Source organism: Leucopleurus acutus (genome assembly GCF_964270905.1).
Source record: "Leucopleurus acutus genome assembly, chromosome: 3".
Lineage (NCBI taxonomy): Eukaryota > Metazoa > Chordata > Mammalia > Artiodactyla > Delphinidae > Leucopleurus > Leucopleurus acutus.
Window position 1 is genome coordinate 125,291,870 of NC_139145.1, and position 23,270 is coordinate 125,315,139.

The 23,270-nt window shown below is 35.7% G+C and overlaps 1 pseudogene across 1 annotated transcript in view; it reads left to right on the plus strand.

The window, feature by feature from the left end:
• Positions 1 to 2,645: 2,645 nt before the first annotated feature.
• The window catches only part of LOC309958942, a 46,593-nt pseudogene continuing 25,968 nt past the window's right edge, over positions 2,646 to 23,270 (plus strand). The window contains exons 1-2 of the transcript in view: positions 2,646 to 2,798; positions 3,702 to 3,845. The product of the transcript in view is annotated as an uncharacterized misc_RNA (transcript). The remainder of the gene's footprint in view (positions 2,799 to 3,701; positions 3,846 to 23,270) is intronic.

Genomic DNA, 23,270 nt, shown 5'->3' on the forward strand with positions numbered 1-23,270 from the left:
ATACATAATGAGTGTCAATCATTCTACAAAGCACTGGGAATTAAAGGTGACTAAGACAAAAATATCTGTACTCAAAAGCTTAGTAGTCTTAAGGGATGGGGGAAAGACAGCACATAGATTAGAAGCTATAATACAGTTATTGCAAGGGTGTCAGGACATCTTCCCAGAGCTAGCAGCCCTTAAACTGATTTGTAGGGAACAAGTAAGAGTTTCCTGGATTGTGTTGGGTAAGAGTATCCTAGTTGTGAAGGAACAACACTCATGAAATGGTGGTTTGGGAGCCTTTCTTCAAGGTCCTTGTGACTAGAATTCATTTTGGAGGAGGAGATAAGGTAGAAAGACATGTAGGAACCAAGTAGATCTTACCTTTTAATGATGAATGAGTGTGTGTGCATGTGCGTGTGTGTGTGTGTGTGTGTGCCTCAAGTGTCTGGCATTGTATACAAAGTTGTGTTTAGGTATGTAAAATTTTCTCAGAAAGAACCAGAAACATTTATTAGCTACTTAAAGAGGTCTTTGACCTCCAAAAATGTTAAGAGCTAGTTTATGTGTAATTATATAGCCATTGAAAAATGTAATGCTTGAAAGGTACATATTTTTAGAAAGTATACTCAAGTAGCAGCAAGGAGGATTGAGTGGGAAGAGGATAAACTGGAAGTAGGTAGACCACTTATGAGGTTATTGCAAGAGGTCATATCAAAGATGGGGGCCTGAGTCAGGTTAGAGAAAATGGGGAGAATTTCATGGCTTTGAAAGTGATTTTAAGACACAGAATTGACTTGATTTGGTGGCAAATTTGATGTGGGGTGTGGGCAAGAAATTAGTGCTATTTTCCAGAGTAATGTAATTGGAATTGTTAGGGTGGATTCCAGATTGCACTGTATATGTTTGAAGGTAGACTACCTAAGAAAAACGTGTTTGGGGCTTCCCTGGTGGCGCAGTGGTTGAGAGTCCGCCTGCCGATGCAGGGGACACGGGTTCGTGTCCCGGACCGGGAGGATCCCACATGCTGCGGAGCGGCTGGGCCCGTGAGCCGTGGCCGCTGAGCCTGAGCGTCTGGAGCCTGTGCTCCGCAATGGGAGAGACCATGGCAGTGAGAGGCCTGCGTACCGCAAGAAACAAAAAAACTTGTTTGTAAAGTTAATGAGAGAGTACAGTAGCTGGGGCAGGGGTATGGGTGGGTAGGTAGTTAATTTGGATGTTAGAATGCTTTAAATATGTTTATATTACCAAGGTCAAGGAGACAATAGGAAGAGGAATGATGGAATGAGGGAGTGTTAATTGATGGAACAAGATCTCAGAGGTGACAGAAGGAAATGGGACCAAAATCATGGTTGAAGAAATTAACAATAGAGAGATGGGTGATAGATACTGAAGGAAGAAGAGGATCTACTATCTATCCCTCTATCTACTATCTATCCATCTATCTACTGTTAATGATGATAAGAAATGTAAGACAAGGGGTGGATATAAAACTGGGAAATTCTACTTAATTTTCATTTTTTTATACAGAGAAGATAATCTCATAATGAAAAAGATAGAGATCATGGGGTTTAGAGAAAATAGTAAATTTATTCATTTTTAAAACATTTATCAACAGCCAGACACTGTATTAAAAGCTGAGATACAGAAATGAGTAAGAAAGTTGCTTCAAGGGGTTCATAGTAGGTGATGAGGGAGAAGTTACTTAATCCTAACAGATAATTATAGTAAATTTGGAAAGTGCTAAAATAGAGATATATCTTTCATATTATGCAAGCATGGGGGAGGGACAGCCAAACTAGCCCAGAGTGGTGGTGGAGTTACTGCGATGGAAGAAGTGATGCTTTAGCTAAGTCTTAATAGAAGAGTAGGAATTAGGGAAGAAAATGGCATTCTCAGTCAATGGCCCTTGTAAGAGTTGGAAAGATGAAACAACATAATTTTGAGAGGAGTTCCAAGACATGAAATGAAAGGAGGGGTTAGAGAAGTAAGTGCATAGGGAGATAGTGTCAGTTGAACTAAACAGAGATTTTAGTTGATGTGGCTGTTTTATGATCTGGAGGAAATTTCTTATCTCCTCAAGAACCAGTAAGAGTTCATGGACCAACTTTGGTCCATGGCCCATTCTTTGAATAGCACTGATCTGGGAAGTATGTTGCATTAAGGAAGGCTAAGAGGAGAGATACTGGAATGTCTTCACACATGTACTCAGAGAGATGAAAAGTTCTCGGGAAAGAGAAGTTTAATGTTAGAGCAAAGTCCAGAGGAGGCTGGTGAGGAATAGGACTGGGGAGCAGGTTGTGGGATTCAAGAACATTTGGAATTGCTACTGTGGCAAGTAAGAATGTAAGGGACCTAGAGTGCTAGGAGCAGTGGTGTCATGTTTAAATTGGCTCAAGAATGGTGGTCTGAGGATGAGTGTGGTAGAGACACAAGTAGGCCAAGAGTATGAGCAAAACGGGTATTGATAAAAAAGTATTGAAGAAATGGGTTCTGGTAACTGGGATGGAAGTGAAATTAAGAAGGCAACTGAAAATTGTGACAAATGTGAGAAACAAGGGACTGGAAGTATTAGTGATATCTAAGAGCTTATGTAGAGGTAGGGGAAGGATAAAGCTGAGACTAATGGAGGTTTTGGTCAGAGTGAGAAATTAGAATTAAAGATGAACTTCAGAAGTGGAATAATTCTAGGAGATGGCACATGTGGTCACAACAGTGAGTTGCTGAAGGGGACTAGAGACAGTCACCTGAGTTCAGGAGCCAATGAAAGCTTCTACATGGGTGTTAAAGTCACCAAGATGATGGTAGAATATGGAGTAAAAGGAAAGATGTAGGTCAGATGAACAGGGGAAGTAAATGGTGGTTTTCACTGGGAAAGTGGCTAGTCAGAATCATCCGAGAAGATTTTTAAACTATACAAATTTGATCCCGAAGCTAAGGCTGTCACTGGGTTTAATAGAACCCACTGGCATGGAGAGTGGTGGATTGAGATAAGTCTGAATCTTAAAAAGGAAGAGAGCTTTTTCTCCAGTCTGAAATTGGTATTGAGGAATGCCCGTCTCTCTTTTCCTGACACCCATCACTCCCTGTTCTGTTCATTATAGGGGATCAGAGAATGGTTAGTGGGCACTAGAGAGGGCTAGCCAAGTAAATGCTTTCCTCAGAAGTTCAGATTTTAATGAAAAGCAAGGGGAAGCAATAGGGTGAAGGAGTGTCCAGTAATGAGGTGGAGGAGATTTGTTTACAGTTGGAACATTAGATTATAAGGCTGCAGAGGCATTAGTTTACATCAAACTTGATGTAATAAATTTAAAGGACCTAGTAAGACATTGGGCAAATCGCCTTTCATCTTGCTCCCAGGGGACATAATTTATATTTAAGAACTTGTAGCCTAGTTTGAGTTTTTCTATGTTTTAAAGTGCTTTCTTTTAAGGGATTACAAATTATAATTTGAGAATATCATCTGTGGCAAACATTTCGTATTTTAGTGTTGAATATGATTAAGAAATTGTTTTTTTAGCTTATCCTTTCAGAATGCAAATATGCTAAAAGGTGAAGTATGTTGGCTATGGGTAATTATCTTCTTTAAAACTTTTATGTATGTTCTAACACTTTCATTTTTGTTCTAAAATTCAGAAAAAAAACCTTCATGCTGCTAAAATATTTTCTTTGTTTTTGATAAAGGCATAAAATTACAGCACATACAGTTATTTTTTTAGATTGCAACAGCTGTGAAAAAGTTCAGTGTCCTGAATCCACTTTTGATTTTTAGTGGTGACTGCTTAAATCCTTGAGTTTTAAGTACAGTGATGAAAGAAAAGCATATGATTCCTATTTTAAATGAATTGGGAGTACATTTTGGGGTATTTGTGAGCTATACTTTTTACTCTTATTTGAAATTTATAAAGTAATATATATATTACTTTTAGATTATTTGATGTAAGAGGAGTTGAATAATCTGTTCATCAGCCTAGAGGTAGGCACCAAGACAGAGCATTTGGGAGCTGATCAACAGGATTGTTCAGTGAATCTGAAAATTTGTAATCAAACCTAGGTTTGATTTTATGTGGCAAGATTTTATTTGTGCCTATACAAAAGTGAGAAGTATTATCAGAGTAGTTAAGATTACAGGCTTCGGTGTTAGCTGGACCTGGATCTGAATGCTGGTTTCACCATTCTCTACTTAAGTAATCTTGGAAAACAGTGACTAATTTGTCAAAGACTCAGTTTTATCACATGTAAAATAAGTAGAATATGGTACCTCCTTCACAGGGTATTTGTATGAATTAAGCAATGCAATAGATATAAAGTGAAAGGTAAAATAGTAAGCACTCAGTTTCTTTTTAACTGTTTTTATTAGTGAACAAATAAAAGGTAAGGAAAAAAAGGATATTTGAATTCTTGGTGAAGTGTGTGGGATTTTGATGAGAAGATAATGGTCTGGGCATTATTTCTCTATACTGAAGAGATTATTAGGGAATTTAGATGGAGGGTGACATTAGTAGGGATCAATTTGTCTCCATCCATCCATCCCATTTTAGGGATTTATAACGGTTAATAGTGGTTATAGGTGGATGGTACAGGAAGTTTTTATTTATTTATTTTTTTCTGTGAGCTTTTCTAAATTTTATACAATAAACCAATGGGCTTATTGATTTCTGTTGTATAATGATTTGTTGCTGTTGTTTCATCATGGTATAGTTTCACTTAAAAAAACCTCACAATACATTGTGAACATTTCCCCATGTTATGAAATCATCTTTTTTTATTGTAAAATATACATAAGATAAAATTTATCATTTTAACTATTTTTAAGTTTCAGTACATTAAATACATTCACATTGTAGTACGTGAAGTAATCTTTTATAACATTACTTTTAATGGTTGCATGGTATTCCTTTCAATGGATAATACTTTATTTAATCTATTAGGTATTTAAGCTTCTGTTTTTTTGTTATTACAATAAAACTGGGCATTAAAAGAGGTTTGAAGAGGCTGATCTGGGGAATCAAAAGGATGTTAAATATTTTAGATATTTGGGGATTTCTATTGTAAGAGCAGGTAGGATGGCAAGGGCAAATAGCTATAGAAGGAAGTGATGACATATCATCCTATCATTTGTTCCATCCTTCCCAGCTCCAAATGGACTTTTTTTCTTTGTGTGACAGAGAAGATACTGAATGAAGAAAAAGAGGCAGAAATCAATCCTGGAATTTAATTGCCCATTTTTCACTTTAAACTACTTGCTGTTTGTTGTGTCTGTCACAGGCTAAGGGATATTTCTAAACTCATTACCGTGTGGATTTAGAAATATTCCACATTTAAATTTAGCATATATTTAGTTACTAATTTTAGTCCAAACATTGAATTGGACCATATGTACTGACTTTGTTCTACTTACCTATATTGTAAACGAAGGGAACTGTCAGTGTTGAAAACTCAGTGTACTAGCAGCATAGTCTGAGCTCTGCCGTGTTTGACTCTTCTTTCTGAGGAATGTGTCGATTTGCTGTGATGTTATTTTCAGTTTGTTTGACACTCTGTTTATACCATAAATCTATATTTGATTGATTTCAATTTTCTTATAGGCCTTTTTGGGGTGGGTTCTATTATAAGAAGGTAAGAACTGATAGTAAATCCCTGTTGGTTATATTCAGCTTATCAATTTTGTTATATAGGATTTTTGTTTTGACATTTTAAATTATTTTTAGTGAATTTAATGCAATTTGATGAGTATAGAATGTACCAAGAAAAAGCTCAGAATTCTGTCATCTTTAGGTTAATACTTTATGATATTTCTTTGCAGTTTATGTGCATTTTTCATGTAGTTGAGAATATACTGTAATTGTATAATTTCACATAACTTTTTCTTAAACATTATATCAAGCATTTCTCCATGCATATCAGTTCCATTCTGGCAGAAAATAGATGACACACCCACATGGGTAATCTGAAGAGAGTTTAATAAAAGGACTGTTTAAAAAGATGTGGGAAGGGGGAAGGAAACTGTAAGGAAGGGATAATATAGTACTGAGCATTTAAAATGTGGCTAGTCCAAATTCAGGTGTGCTGTAAGTTTAATATACATACTGGAATTCTAAGACTTACTATGAAAATAGAATGTAAAATACTTTTATTAATCATTTTTATTTTGATTATGTGTTGAAATGATGTTTTGGATATATTGTATTAAATTAGATGTATTAAATTAATTATATCTGTTTCTTTTAAAACTGTGGCTAGTAAAAAATGATAATGCAATCAATGTATATAATTTTATTTCTATTAGAAAATACTAGTATGGAGTATAGTATAAAGAGGTATCTCTAAGCCTGAAAAGGCCACAGAGGATGCTGTGGAAAGATCAGCTGATAGAAATCATACCCTTCAGTAGAGGTTTGCAACCAATTTACAATGACCCAGAAAGAACCAAGTCGGAAGGAAGCCAATAGGCATGAGAGCCAGTGGGTGCAGTCCATAGAGGTTGGCCTACCTGAACCCACAGTAGGCTAGAAAAAGAGAGTGAATCTGGAGGAGTCAATTGAATATATCCAGCGTACCGCCTCATCAAAACACTTTGCAAATACAGTTTTGCAAAAGATTTCACTTCATGTATTATATTGTACCGTGAGTGTTGGGATAAGTTATACTGTAATCTGATTATGGGAATTATTTAGGTTAGATAGTTTCATTCAAAATATATTGAAAGATAAACTGAGTTTTCAGTTTGAACAACCATCAAGCTGTTCACTGATAAGAGTTTTCTAAAGTGTACTCCAGATTTTTTTAATTGATAGAATTTTTTTTTTTTTTTTTGCGGTACGCGGGCCTCTCACTGCTGTGGCCTCTCCCGTTGCGGAGCACAGGCTCCGGACGCGGACGCGCAGGGTCAGCGGCCATGGCTCACGGGCCCAGCCGCTCCGCGGCATGTGGGATCTTCCTGGACCGGGGCACAAACCCGTGTCCCCTGCATCGGCAGGCGGACTCTCAACCACTGCGCCACCAGGGAAGCCCAAATTGATAGAATTTTTGACATTGCCTATTTTATTCCCATACCTAAAAGAACATTTTCTTTAAGAGTAATGTTTTTTCCTATATATAAACTGATAGGGAGGCACACAACCTCGATTTTGTTGGGTTGCATTTCTTTAATTTGTTTCTGTTTATTCCTTTAATTCTGGGATTAATTGATAACTTATTCATTTTAATGGAACTTGATCCTAAGATGATGAATATTACACTTTGAAATGGCACAGCATTTAAAAATGTAATTTTATTTATTAAAAGCACACATAAAACACTTGGTAAAATTTTGATAAATAGAAGACTTAAAAGGCCTTCTGGGACCTTTTATTTCACTTATCTAAACAAGAATTGAATGTCTATTTGACACGGTATGAACTACATTATGATTCTGACCTCAAGAATACCTTAGCACGATCAAAATCCTTTAACTCTGTTCTCAAGTGGTTTGAGCTATGCCCCTACAACATATGGTTTGCTTTGTATTTTTATCATAGACATTAAAATATAAACATCTGTTCAGTTCTAAAATCTAACACACATTCAAAATTAGTGGATCAACATTATTTTTGTAGTAAATATTTCAGAATTAAAAGTTTCGGTGGATGATTATTCTGATCATTGATATGTGTATAGAGACAAGACTTAGCTATAGGTCCTTTTAGGTTTGCTAATAGTTCCGAAAATGATCTGAGACTAAATAGTGATAATCCAGGTTCTCTGAAACAAACTGTTCCCTTGGAAATCACAATTAGTGTTTTCATAACATATTACTACTTTTATTAACTTTTAATATAATTACCTTTTCCATGTAGGTAATATACTGATATATTCAGTAACCAAAAATATTAATTATAGAGTAAAATATCTCCTATGCTTGGCCCCTTCTGTACAGTTCTGACTCTCCTCAGGTAAACTTTCTTCTTAGTTTCCTAGTTTCTTTCCAGAATTTCTTTATATATAAACCAATATGAATATAAATGCTTATTTTGTCACAAAGGGAACATGTTATACATACTGTTGCCATTTTTTCTTGCATACTCACCATCTGTTTCCTACATTTTTAATATGCCTGCTTTGTGGACTTCCTTACTTCCTTTTATTTATTTTTTTAATTCTTGGAGGAACATTTTGTCAAAAATTTAATCTCTGCTGTGGGATGATTCTCCCAACTATCGATCTTTGGCAAATGTCGCTGCTCTTCCTTTTATCACTGTTGTGCCAGGTAGGATTCTGCGCAAGCTGATGGTGGGAAATTGTAGTTGGGGTTGTTCCCATGGCCTGTGGGTTCCCAGGGAACTGAATTTCTCATTCTCTGTTTGGGGAAGTAAAATGCTTTACCTTAGCAAGTTTCGATGGGTGAAATAATACGGTGTGTTCTATCTGCTTCTGTGTCAGCTTTTCCCAAAGAGTTGGTCATTGGTCTCTGCCTTTTTTAGTCCAGCTGTATATGGTTCTGGCTTTTAATGAAAGTGACGAGGCATTAAGGGATGAGCTGCCCAGGTACATTCAAAGTGATCACTGAGTCTGGCGAACGAGTCAACAGTGAACTGCCCATCTTTTAAAAATATATAGCAAAATTCATTGATAAGTTCTAGTACTTTTCTGGTGGCATCTTTAGGATTTTCTATGTATAGTATCATGTCATCTGCACAAGGTGACAGTTATACTTCTTCCTTCCAATTTGGATTCCTTTGATTCCTTTTTCTAATTTGATTACTGTGGCTAGGACTTCCAAAACTATGTTGAAGAAAAGTGGGGAGAGTGGGCATCCTTGTTTTGTTCCTGATCTTAGAGGAAATGCTTTCAGCTTTTCACCATTGAGTGTGATGTTGGCTGAGTTTGTCATATCTGGCCTTTATTATGTTGAGGTATGTTCCCTCTGTGCCCACTTTCTGGAGAATTTTTATCATAAATGGATGTTGAATTTTATCAAAAGCTTTTTCTGCATCTATTTATATTATCATATGGTTCTTATTCTTCAATTTGTTAATATGGTGTATCACATTGATTGATTTACATATATTGAAGAATCCTTGCATCTCTGGGATAAATCCCACTTGATCATGGTGTATGATCCTTTTAATGTATTGTTGGATTCAGTCTGCTAGCATTTTGTTGAGGATTTTTGCATCCATGTTCATCAGCAATATTGGCCTAGATACAAAATTAATATACAGAAATCTGTTGCATTTCTATATACTAACAACATACTATCAGAAATAAAAAGTAAGGAAATGTTCTCATTTACCATCACATCAAAAAGAATAAAATACCTAGGAATAAACCTACCTAAGAGGCAAAAGACATGTAATGTGAAAATTATAAGATGTTGATGAAAGAACTCAAAGATGAAACAAACAGATGGAAAGATATACTGTTCTTGGATTGGAAGGATCAATGTTGTTAAAATGACCATACTACTCAGGGCAATCTATAGATTCACTGCAATCCCTATCAAATTATGAATGGTATTTTTCACAGAACTAGAACCAAAAATTTGTAACTTGTATGGAAGCACAAAAGACCCCAATTAGCCATAATAATCTTGAGAAAGAAGAATAGAGCTGGAGGAATCAGGCTACCTGACTTCAGACTATACTACAAAGCTACAGTAATCAAAACAGTATGGTAGTGGCACAAAAAACAGACACATAGATCAATGGAAGAGGATAGAAAGCCAAGAAGTAAACCTACACTTGTATGGTCAATTAATCTACGGCAAAGGAGGCAAAAACTATACAATGGAGAAAACACAGTCTCTTGAATAACTGTTGCTTGAAAAATTGCACAGCTACATGTAAAAGAATGAAATTAGAACATTCTATAATCCCATACACAAAAATAAACTCAAAATGGATTAAAGACCTAAATGTAAGTCTGGACACTATAAAGCTCTTAGAGGAAAACATAGGCAGAGCACTCTTTGACATAAATTGCATCAAGCTCTTTTATGATCCACCTCCTAGACTAATGAAAATAAAAACAAAAATAAACAAATGGGATCTAATTAAACTTAAAAGCTTTTGCACAGCAAAGGAAAGCATAAACAAAACAAAAAGACAACCCCCAGAATGGGAGAAAATATTTGCAAATGAAGCAACTGACAAGGGATTAATCTCTAAAATATACAAACACCTCATGCAGCTCAATATCAAAAAAACAAATAACCCAATCAAAAAACGGACAGAAGATCTAAATAAACATTTCTCCAAAGAAGACATACAGATAGTGAAAAAGCACATGAAAAGATGCTCAACAGCACTAATATTAGAGAAATGCAAATCAAAACCACCATGAGGTATAACCTTACACTGGTCAGAATGGCCATTATCAAAAAAATCTACAAACAATAAATACTAGAGAGGGTGTGGAGAAAAGGGAACCCTCCTACACTGTTGGTGGGAATGTAAGTTGGTACAGCCACAATGGAGAACAGTATGGAGGTTCCTTAAAAAACTAAAAATAGAACTACCATATGACCCAGCAATCCCATTCTTGGGCATATACTGGGGAAAAAAACATAATTTGAAAAGTTACATACACCCCAATGTTCATTGCAGCACTATTTACAATAGCCAGGACATGGAAGCAACCTAAGTGACCATCAACAGAGGAACGGATAAAGAAGATGTGGTACATATATAGAATGGAATATCACTAAGCCATAAAAAAGAACAAAATAATGCCATCTGCAGCAACATGGATGGACCTAGAGATTTTCATACTGAGTGAAATCAGACAGAGAAAGACAAATATCATATGATATCTCTTGTAGGTGGAATCTAAAAAAAGGGTAAAAATGAACTTATTTACAAAACAGAAGTAGAGTCACAGATGTAGAAAACAAACTTATGGTTGCCAGGGGATAATGGGAGGAGGATAAATTGGGAGATTGGGATTGACATATACACACTACTATATATAAAGTAGATAACTAATAAGAACCTGCTGTATAGCAGAGGGAACTCTACTCAATACTCTGTAATGGCCTATATGGGAAAAAAAATCTAAAACAAAAAAAGTGGACATATATGTATGTATAACTGACTCACTTTGCTGTACACCTGAAACTAACACAACATTGTAAATCAACTATACTCCAATAAAAATTTTTTAAAAATGGATTAAAGACCTAAATATAAGACTGGATGTTATAAAACTCCTAGAGGAAAACACAGGCAGAACACTCTTTGACATAAATCCCAGCCAAATTTCTTTGGCTTCGTCTCCTAGAGTAACAGTAACAAAAGCAAAAAAAAAAAAAAAAAAAAAAAAAAAAAACAAACAAATGGGACTTAATTAAACTTAAAAGCTTTTCCACAGCAAAGGAAACCATAAACAAAATGAAAAGACAACCTCCGGGCTAGGAGAAAATATTTGCAAACGATGTCACAAACAAGAGCTTAATTTCCAAAATATACAAACACATCATGTAGCTCAATACCAAAAAACAAACAACCTGGTCAGAAAATGGGCAGAAGACCTAAATAGACATTTCTCCAAAGAAGACATCCAGATGGCCAACAGGCACAACATTACTAATTGTTAGAGAAATGCAAATCAAAACTACCATGAGGTTCCACCTCACACTGGTCAAAATGACCATCATGAAAAAGTCTACAAATAATGAATGCTGGAAGGGGTGTGGAGGAAAGGGAGCCCTCCTGCACTGTTGGTGGGAATGTAAATTGGTACAGCCACTATGGAGAACAGTATGGAGGTTCCTTAAAAAAACTTAAAATAGAGTTACCATATGGTCAAGCAATCCCACTCCTGGGCATATATCCATAAAAGATGAAAACAGAGAAAGACAAATATCATGTGATATCAATTATGTGGAATCTAAAAAATGATACAAATGAAACTTATTTACAAAACAGAAATAGACTCACAACATAGAAAACAAAATTATGGTAACCAAAGGGGAAGAGGGGGAAGTGATAAATTAGGAGTTTGGGATTAACAGATACACACTACTATATACAAAATAAACCAGGTCCTATTGCATAGCACAGGGAATTGTATTCAGTATCTTGTAATAGCCTATAATGGAAAAGAATCTTAAAAAGAACCTTATAAATGTTTAACTGAATCACTTTGCTGTATACAGGAAACATTTTTTTTTTCTTTTTATTTGCGGTAAGCGGGCCTCTCACTGTTGTGGCCTCTCCCGTTGTGGAGCACAGGCTCCGGACGCGCAGGCTCAGAAGCCATGGCTCAAGGGCCCAGCCGCTCCGCGGCATGTGGGATCTTCCCGGACTGGGGCACGAACCCGTGTCCCCTGCATCGGCAGGCGGACTCTCAACCACTGCGCCACCAGGGAAGCCCCAGAAACATTTTAAATCAAGTATACTTCAATGAAAGAATTATACAAAACTATATAGCTAAAAGTCACACTCTTAAATTCCAAACATAGCATTAATATCTGAATTTAAATTTGAGATAGTTAACTTCATATCTAAGCTATAGTCTTTAGCTACTTTAAGAAAAAATCTGATATACAAATAAAACATAAATCATGTTACAAAGCATTTTCTTAGGAGCATGAGGATCTTGAAAGAGGATTGTATTTAAAGGAACTGGCACATTTTGGGAGTAGGGTAAATTTTAGTATTGAAAGAATTCATAATTTAACTTATATAGAGTCACTTAAACATTAGTAGAATTTTTATTTCTTTTTCCTTTTGTGAAAGGAATAGAATTAACATTTCCCAAAATATTAAAAAAAATTTTTAAAGTATTATTACCAGAAGATATTCTGCATAAAAAATTTCCATTTTCAAATGATTTTGCAAAACACAGTTAATATATCCCTCGTTTGGAGATTTGAACTGTATATTATAGTATATTAAAGATAAGAGAAGTTGATGAGTAAAAAAAGCACTTTGACTTAACCCACTGTTTTCTAAACTTGATTGAAAAATTATGTAGGATCTATCAATATCGTGAAGAACTAAGATTTCACTGAATACAGTTTAGTAAATACTGGCCCAGAAGATAGTCAGATGTCCTTTTATTCTACTTCTACCTACCTGGAAATTTTCTTTATTCAGCTGTGGATACCTTCCTTGCTATATGGATCCTGAGTTATAAGATCAAGGGAAAACTAACCTTTAAACTTGGTATGCTCTTTTCAAGGTCATCAGTGACTCTGTGATACTAAAGCCAGTGGTCATTTTTCAGTCAGCCCCATTTGACAGAGATGATCACTCCTTTCTCCATAAAACCCTTTCTTCACTTAGTTTTCAGAATACCACATTCTCCTGGTTTACTTCCAATCACACTGGCTGGAAATGGAACATGGAATATTCTTTATCTCTTTTGCTGGTCGCCTCATCTCTCCAACCTCTTCTTGTTGGACCATTCTAAGAATCAGTTCTTCTTCTTCTCTGTATTTTTTCCCTCTGTATCATTCCCTTTGGATGATCTCATCCAATTTTCTGGCTTCAAATCCTGTTTGAATTTGTTTGCTGAGTCAAAAATCATATATTCAACCTAGACTCTTCCCCCCAAATCCAGATCTGATTAAGTGCTTAATTGATATCTGGTCTTCTGTATTGAACAAGTCCAAAATTAATTCCTGATTCCCCAACAAAACATTCTTTCCTGCACTTGTACCCTTCTTAGTTAATACAGTTTGATCTTCATCCTTTCAGTTGCTCAGGTCAAAAACTTTAGGAGTCATTACTGACTTCTTTCTCTTACACCTTCAAATCAGTCTGCCAGCAGATCCATATTGGCTGTGCCTTACAAAATATCCAGAACCTGTCTGCTCTCTGTCACCTCCCCTCCACCACCTGGCTCCAAGCACCTTCATGTCTTTTCTGGATAATTACAATACCCTCTTAAATGGTTTCCCTCCTTCTGCTCTTGCCCTCCTAAAGTCCATTCCCACCAGGGAAATCTTTGAAAATGTCAGATAATATCATTTTTCTATCCAATACATACAGTGTTTCCTTAACCTATTTAAAGTCAAAGTCTTCTCTGGCCAACCAGACCCTATCTGATCTAGCTCCCCATTACATCTTTGGTTTCATCTACTATTGCCTTGTCACTCACTCTGTTATAGCTATTCAATAGACTTTTTTCTATTCCTCAATAACATCAGGTATATTCTCCACTTGAGGTCTCTGCTTTTGATATTTCCTTTGCCTGGGAAGTTCTTCTCCCAGATACTCACATGGAAGGCTCTCATTGCTTAAATGTCACCTCAGAGTAGCCTCCTTTGAGGGTTCTCTTAAATTATACCCTCTACCTTGGCATTCTATCTGCCTTTCTTGTTTTACTATTTTTCATAGCACTTATTAGCTTATAATAGAGGATATATTTTACCTAATTTATTTATTGTCTGTCTCCTATCATTCCATGAGGGTAGGGATTTTTGTCTGAGTTGTACCTGCTATACATCTAAGACTAAGAGTAGTGCCTGGCACTTACAAGTTTCTCAACAGTATTTATTGAGCATATGAATGAAGGTATTCATTTGCATGGTCTTCATTGTTTTTAAGGTCATCAGATTCCCCTAAGTTGTTAAATAAGTTATACAATGTTAATATTGCAGTTTCAATAATTATGCTATTGTAATAGAGGGGAAATGGCATGTCATTGTTTTCTAAGTTAGATTACTCAAATTTATAATCAATGCCATTGTGTTGTTTATGGCAAATTACCAGACTCTCATGTATCTTTATTGTCATAACTTTTTTGTTTTTATTCTTTATTAATTTTTAAAAATTTTACTTAGTTATTTACTTATTCATTTATTTTTGGCTGTGTTGGGTCTTCATTGCTGCACACGGGCTTTCTCTAGTTGTGGTGAGTAGGGGCCATTCTTCGTTGTGGTGCACGGGCTTCGCATTGCAGTGGCTTCTCTTTGCTGCAGAGCACGGGCTCTAGGTGAGCAGGCTTCAGTAGTTGTGGCATGCAGGCGCAGTAGTTGTGGCTCGTGGGCTCTAGAGTGCAGGCTCAGTAGTTGTGGCGCATGGGCTTAGTTGTTCCATGGCATGTGCCATCTTCCCAGATCAGGGATCAAACCTGTGTCCCCTGCATTGGCAGGCAGATTCTTAACCACTGCACCACCAGGGAAGTCCAAAGTTTTTAATTTTTAAGGAGTCCAATTTTTCTGTTTTGTTGCTTGTACTTTTGTTGTCATATCTAAGAAACCATTGTGTAACTCACAATCACAAAGAGTTATGTCTGTGCTTCTTCCAAGAATTTAAAAATTAGTTGTAGCTCTTACTTTTAGACTTTGATCCATGTTGAGTGAATTTTTTTGTATGGTGTAATGAAGCAGTCCAACCTTAGTCTTCTGTATGTAGATACCCAGTTGTTGCAGAAATACTTGTTGAAAAGATTGTTTTCCCTCATTTAAATGTCTTGTTACCCTATGTTCCATTGCCCTATATATCTATCCTCATTGGCAAAACCACACTATTTGGATTACCATAGCTTTGTAGTAAGTTTTGAAAACAGGAAATGAGAATCTTCCAACTTTGTTCTTTTCAAGTGTCTTTTGGCTCTTCTGGGTCCCTTGTACTTCCATATGAATTTAAAAATCATCTTGTCAATTTCTGGGGAAAAAAGGCAGCTGAGATTTTGAGATGGATTGTGTTGAATCTAAGCAGTTTGGGGAGTACTGACATTTTAATATTAAGTCTTTTAACCTATCAACACAGGATGTCTTACCATTTATTTAGTTCTTCAAACAATGTTTTGTGGTTTCAGATTATAAATCTTGCACTTTTTTGTTACATTTATTCCTAAATATTCTTTTGGATGCTATTGTAAATGATATTGTTTTCTTAATTTCATTTTTGCACTGTTCATTGATAACGTATGGTTATACAATTGGTTTTTTGTATACTGCGTAAATTATGTTTTAACATCAAACCAACCTGCTGCTAATGTGGAGAATATACTGAAAGAGAAACTTATGGTAGTATAATTGGCTTTCTTTGTGTACAGTTTATGGTGAAAGAGTGGGAGGCATAGCAGGAGCAGGATGAATTTTTGGAGTCAAAACTAAAAATGTTTTAAAAATTATTTTATAATATTTCAGATTTTGCCTTGGTTGACTGGGTTTTAGCCAAATACTAAGGTGTTAGTTTGGTGAGTTTAAGTTGATATTAGGATGTATGCAGCAGTAAAAAAAGAGATGACACATAAATAGAAGTGTTTTCCAGTTCCTTCTTGCAGCATGGCTAATAGTTGTTCTTGGAGAAAAACTAATCTGAAATAGTTGATAGGTGCTGTTATTGTCTGGAGTTGGGCCCACTTAAACAAGCATTATGTCTGTCAGCATTAATGGTCTGGGAAGGGGAGACTGAGTCAAATACCAAAATCAACCCAGCTTCTGGTATATGGCAGTATTTTATCAGTTTTTTCAGTGAATAGCTGTTGGACAAACATTTGCATGTGCCGAGTAATCAAGAACCTGCTACCTACATAAATTCTTATATTCTACAGTGTTAATTACTGATAGGTTTTCAGGAAACTCCTCAGTTATTCAGACTCCGAGTATGTCCTTAGGAAAAACCAGATTTTTCCCACTAACGGTTAACTTTTTAATACCAGAACTTAATTTTTTATCATTTTGGATGAAAACTTACTAAAATGTACTATATGTACTTTTCTGCTTTCAAACGTATCACTAACGTTAACACTGTTTAATGACTCAAGGTCATCATCATTAACCTTGAGTAATGTGCTGAAGATATTATGTGCAAATGCAGGTATCAGAGATGTAAGCCCTCAAAGGGGAATTCACTTGAGTTGAGAAAGCATACCTACTTGGATTGAGTTTTCTTGAAAAAGTTCCAGTTAACAGTTTTTTAAAAATTTAATAGCTTTATTGATACATAATTCATAAAACATACAATTCACCCATTTCAAGTGTATAATTAAATGGTTTTTACTATTTTAGAGTTGTGTGAAATCACCATAGTCAATTTTAGAACATTTTCATCATCCCAAGGAGAAACCCTGTACCCCCTTGCAGTCACTCCCACTTTCCCCCCAAAACTCAAGTCTACTTTGTTTCTGTATAGATTTGTGTATTCTGGACTTTTCATATAAATGGAGTCATATAATAATGTGGCATTTATAATTGGCTTCTTTCACTCAGCAAATATTTTCAAGATTTGTCCATGTTGTGGCATGCATTGGTACTTCATTCCTTTTTATTGATGATGAATACCCCATTGTGTATGTGTGTGTGTGTATGCACATATTTATCCATCAGTTGATGAATATTTGATTATTTCTTCTTGTTGTTTTTAAATAATGTAAATCATTCATATACAAGTTTTTGTGTACACCTATGTTTTAATTTTTGGGGGGTATATATCTCTTGGGTATATATTTCTCTTGGGAGTAAATACTCTTTTTCTGGGGGCTGGTATTTGCTTTTTTCTCACAAAGGTGGAATGAGGCACCTACAATCATAAGACAACATAGGCAGTATAGCATGGCTGCTTTTCTGTAAAATTAGTAGATGAAAGACTGAAGCTTTTTGTAAGTGGCTTTTCCTCCAGAATTTTACCATCTTTTTAAACTACTGTGGGTTTTTCTTCCACTCATCAGCACCATTTCAGAACATTATCTAAATACTATAAGATTGAAAGTCCTGGGTCTTTCATGGATGAATCAGTTCTCATCAGGTATCTCCATATTTTGAATAACACTATTTTCATAGATTGAATTATGTGGTAACATGGGGGAGTAGAAAAATGGTAAAAATATTCCTAGTCACTAACAATACCTTGGAGTAAATTCTAGAATTGTGTTCTAAATGAATAGCTTTGATATCCATTGGTAAGCCTATAATTCTGAAAAGATCATTTAGTGATTATAAAAAGATAACAAAATCAGTGACCATATCACTTATTAGGTTATCACTTAATATTTTATTTATGAAATATTTGAATGCCTGCTGGGTACTAGACCCCATGATTGGAATTAAAAAATGAATAGAGCATGGTTTATGCCCATGAGGAGCTGACAGCATAGTAGACCATATGTATATATACGTGTATATATATACACACATATATAAATCTGGTAGGAGTTATAATGACATGATTCTTAAAAAATGGAATAGCAGGAGTATGTAGTGCATGTGAGAATATGGTATGAGTTTGAAAAGCCAAGATAGGGCCAACTTGGGAATATGTCTCCTAAATATTTGAGACCTTTACTGTGGGTTAAGGGGAATTGTCACTTGATTTTAAGCAGTGATCTGACTTATATTTCAGAAAAACAACTGGTGACAGTGACAGGGTAGAGAATAACCTGTAGAAGGGCTGTGAAGGATGTATGTAAGAGATGTTTCTAAGGTGTAGTGAGCACCAGGTGCAATTTGATTAGATTTGTATATAGAGGTGTGGTCAGAAATTGGAATAGATTTGGATGCAGAGATATTGTTAGATACTCTAAATTGCTTTGAGACAAGAAATACAGCTATTTTCGGGCCAAGTAAATCAGTCTCCTAGTTATGGGTTCAGTTGTTCAGCAGAATTTGTTAATCGTCTTGAACTTATTTTACACTCTTCTCTCTTAACATTCATTGCATTTCCTGGATCTGATAATCTGCTCTTTCTTTGCCCATCTATTTATTTCCTCAAAAAGTCATTTCCTTACCTCCAATTTTATTTATAAGTAGACTAAAAATTATTATCTGATGACTGCATTTGCACATACCCAGGCAAGTCTGTGTCATGCCAGTTGCAAGAGGGAGAGTTGAGTTGAAGACAAACATCTTTATGTCTGGGTAAATCATATTGCCTGTAATCGAGACAAAAAACACTGAAAGAACAGAGTTAAGAGAAAAAAATAAGGCAATTGTGTATCTCTTGAATTCTATATGGTGAAATGTTCTAAACTTTAAGGATTTTATAGGATTCTATAGTCTAGCACAGGGAAAATAGTCAACTTGTTTTAAGCTTGCAGGGACTTGATCTAGTGGTACTTGCCAGACTAGAAGTTGTAAAACATCAAGAAAACAGATATATTTTTCATCAGAATTATAAAGCTGTTGAGGGGATAGTCTGTGTTGAGTTGTTCTTACAACATAAGTTAGGTCATATCACTTCTCTGCCCCAAACTCGCCAGTGTTTTCCTGCCTCGTTCAGAGTAAAAGCAGATCTTTACACACAAGGCCCTACATGCTCTGTTCCCTGTTACTTTTCTGATTTCATCTTTTCCTACTCTCCTTCTGATTCTTTTGCTCCAGTCACACTGACCTGTTTGTCAGTGTGATGCCTTGAAAAAGGAATTCCTTTTGCCTCAGGACATTTGCACTTGCTGTATTTCTGCTTAGAAGGCTCTTCCCCAGATATCCACGTGGCTTGTTCTCTCACTTTATACAGGTGTTTACTCAAAAGTTACCTATTCAGCGATGCCTTATCTGGTCACCCTTCACCAAATGCAGCTGTAACATTTCATACCCCCTTCCTCCTCCTTTGCATTTATCACTATCCAACATAAAATTTTATGTATTTATTTCATTATCTTCTCCATTATTGTAGAAACTCTGTGAGGGCAAAGACTTTTATTTCTTTCGTATTCCCAGTTCCTAGAATAACACCTGGTATGCATTAGGTACTCTAAAATTTTTGTGGAAGGAAAGAAGGCAGGGAAGAAAGAAGGAGGGAGGGAGGGAAGAAAAGAGAAAAAAAGGCATAAATTCTTCCATAATGCCGTTAAACTTACTGAAAAAATTTTTATCACCTGTAAAGGTCTCTGCTTTTAATGGTCCATTTCCTTTAAAATGTCAAAGTCCAAAACCTAGAAAGTAACATATGACCTAAATAAACGGAATTTGCTCATACATTTTTTTTTTCCTGATTTTTCAACTGTATTTGGACTAGAGGTAAGGCACTGTTTTAGGTTGAACTGCCACCTCATTCACATGTTAAAATCTTAATGCCCAGTACCTCAGAATGTAAGTTTGTTTAGAAATAGGGTTGTTGCTGAGATACTGGGGTAGGGTGGGCCAGTCATCCAATATGACTAGTGTCCTCATAAAAAGGGGAAATTGGAACACAGACATGTACATGAGGAGAACATTGTGTGAAGATGGTGGCAGAGATCTACATGCCAAGGAATGCCATGCCAGTGTTTGCCAGAAAACCACCAGAAGCTAGGAGAGAGGCATGGAACAGATTCTCCATCACTGCCCCAGAAGGAATCAACACTGACAGCCTTGGCCTTCCAGCCTCCAGAACTGAGACAATAAATTACAGACATACCTTGGAGATATGGTGGGTTCAGTCCCAGCCACCGTAATAAAGCAAATATCACAACTAAGCAAGTCACATAAATTTTTTGGCTTCCCAGTGCATTTAAACATTATGTTTATATTATACTGTAGTCTATTAAGTATGCAGTAGAATTATCTTAAAAAACAATGTACATACCTTAATTCAAAAATGCTTTACTGCTAAAAAGTGCTAACCATCATCTGAGCTTTCATTGAGTTGTATATTAGTATCAAAGATCACTGATCACAGATTACTATAACAAATATAATAATGATGAAAAATTTTGAAATGTTGCAAGAATTACCAAAATGTAACACAGAGATGTGAAGTGAGCAAATGTGGGAAAAATGATGCCAATAGACTTGCTGGACACACGGTTGCCACAAGCCTTCAGTGTGTAAAAAACACAATAAAGTGAGGCACAGTAAAACGAGGTATGCCTGTATTATTGCTTAAGCCACTCAGTTTGTGGTATTTTGTTATGTCAGCCTGAGCAAACTAATATAGGCACTCTCAGGTTCCCTCATTGAGAATAATATATAAAGAACAATAAGTTATGAATTTGATTTAACCATGCATTTCATATGGTAGTTTTCTAAAGTTATATCTGTGAAAATGTTTTTTAAAATACAGGAAAAGTATTAAAGGATAAAATAAGAATCTCCATATGTAACATCTCAAATGAAAACTGATTTTTTTTTCAGATTTTCTCTTTTTAAACATTTTACTTACAGGTAATTATAGATTCACAGGAAATTGTAAAAATAGTACAGAGAGGTCCTTTATACTTTTTCCTCAGTTTACCCCAAGGTTACATCTTAAATAATTATAGTACATGATGAAAACCGGAAAATTGATATCGGTATAATGTATATGTATAGTTTTGTACCCTTTCACCATATGTGTAAATTGGTGTAACCACCACCATATTCCTTATCCAGAACTAGTCCATTACACGAAGATCTGCCCCTTGTTGCCTACCCTTTATAGTCACACCCATCCCTTTCCCTCTCACCACACCTAAACCCTGGCAACCGTTGCTCTGTTCTCCATCTCTGTAATTTTTTCATTTTGAGGATATTCTAAAAATGGAATCGTAAATAATGTGACTTTTTGAGATTGGCTTTTTTCACTCAGCATAATGCCCTTGAGATCTATCCAAGTTGTAACATACATCAGTAGTTTGTTTCTTTTCATTACTGAGTAGTAGTCCATGGTATGGTTGTCCTACAGTTTCTTTAATCATTTATCAATGGAGGGTATTTTGATTATTTCCAGGTTTGGGCTATTACAAATAAACCTGCTGTACTTATGTACAGGTATTTGTGTGAATGTAAATTTTCAGTCCTCTGCTTTAAGTGCTGAGGATTGCAATTGGTGGAACATATGATAAATGTATGTTTTCTTTTTAATAAACTGTCAAACTATTTTCTAAGTGGCTATACAATTCCCACCAAAAGTGAATGAGAGATACCAGTTTCTCTGCATGCTTACCAACATTTGGTATTACCACTATTTTTAATTTTATTTGTTCTAATAGGTGTACAGTGACATTGTGGTTTTGATTTAATTGCTTTAATGGATAGTGATGTTGAAAATCTTTTTAAGTGCTCATCTACTACCTGTATATCTTCTTTTCCGTTTTCTTTATGCATTCATCCATCACCAGATACTTAGGTTTTTTCTGTACCTTGGCTATTGTGAATAAGTCTGCAGTGAACATGGGAGTACAGATGGCTCTTTGAGATAATGCTTTCAGTTCCTTTGGATATATACCCAGAAGTGGGATTGCTAGATGATATGGTAGTACTACTTTTCATTTTTTGAGGAAACTCCAGACTTTTCTATAATTGCTGTACCAGTTTACATTCCCACCAACAATGTACGAGGATTTCCTTTTCTCTACATCCTTGCCAACACTTGTTATCTCTTGTCTTTTTGATGATAGCCATTCTAACAGGTGAAGTGGTAGCTCGTGGTTTTGATTTGTGTTTTCCTAATGACTAATGATGTTGAACATAATTTCATGTACCTGTTGGCCATTTGCATGTCTTCTTTGGAAAAATGCCTATTCAGGTCCTTTGCCCAATTTTTTTTTTTTTTTTTTTTTTTTTTTTTTTGCCGTACGTGGGCCTCTCACTGTTGTGGCCTCTCCCATTGCGGAGCACAGGCTCCGGACGCGCAGGCTCAGCGGCCATGGCTCACGGGCCCAGCCGCTCCACGGCATGTGGGATCTTCCCGGACCGGGGCACGAACCCGTGTTCCCTGCATTGGCAGGCGGACTCTCAACCACTGCCCCACCAGGGAAGCCCCTCACGGAGAATTTTTACTGTATTTTCCTCAAGGAGTTTTATGGCTTTATTTCTTACATTTAAGTATTTAATGCATTTTAGTTACTTTTTGTGAGTGGTATAAGATAAGGGTTCAGTTTCATTTTTCTGCATATGGATAGTTTTCACTGACTATCAGTATCATTATTAAAGATACTGTCCTTTCCCCATTGCATGTTCTTGGTGCACTTGTCAAAAATTAGTCAACTGTATATACCTAGGTCTATTTCTGAGTTCTTGAGTCTGTTAAGTTGGTCTATGTATCTATTTTTATGCCAGTACCATACTATTTTGACTATGATAGCTTTATAATATAAATATTATAAAACATTTAGATAGTTTGAAATCAGGAAGTGTGATGCCTCTATTTTTTTCTTCTTTCCCAAAATTGCTTTGGATATTTGGGGTCTTCTTTGGTTCCATATGAATTTTAGAATTGTTCTCTAATTTGTGAAAAATTTCATTGGGAATCTTGATAGGAATTGCAATGAATCTGTAGATGGTTTTGAGTAGTATGGGAATTTTAACAATCCTTTTAATCCAAAACACAGGTTATCTTTCCATTTATTTGTATATTCTTTTTTTTTTTAGTTTCTCCTAAGTATTTTTATTATTTTTATTTTTTAACATCTTTATTGAGGTATAATTGCTTTACAATGGTGTGTTAGTTTCT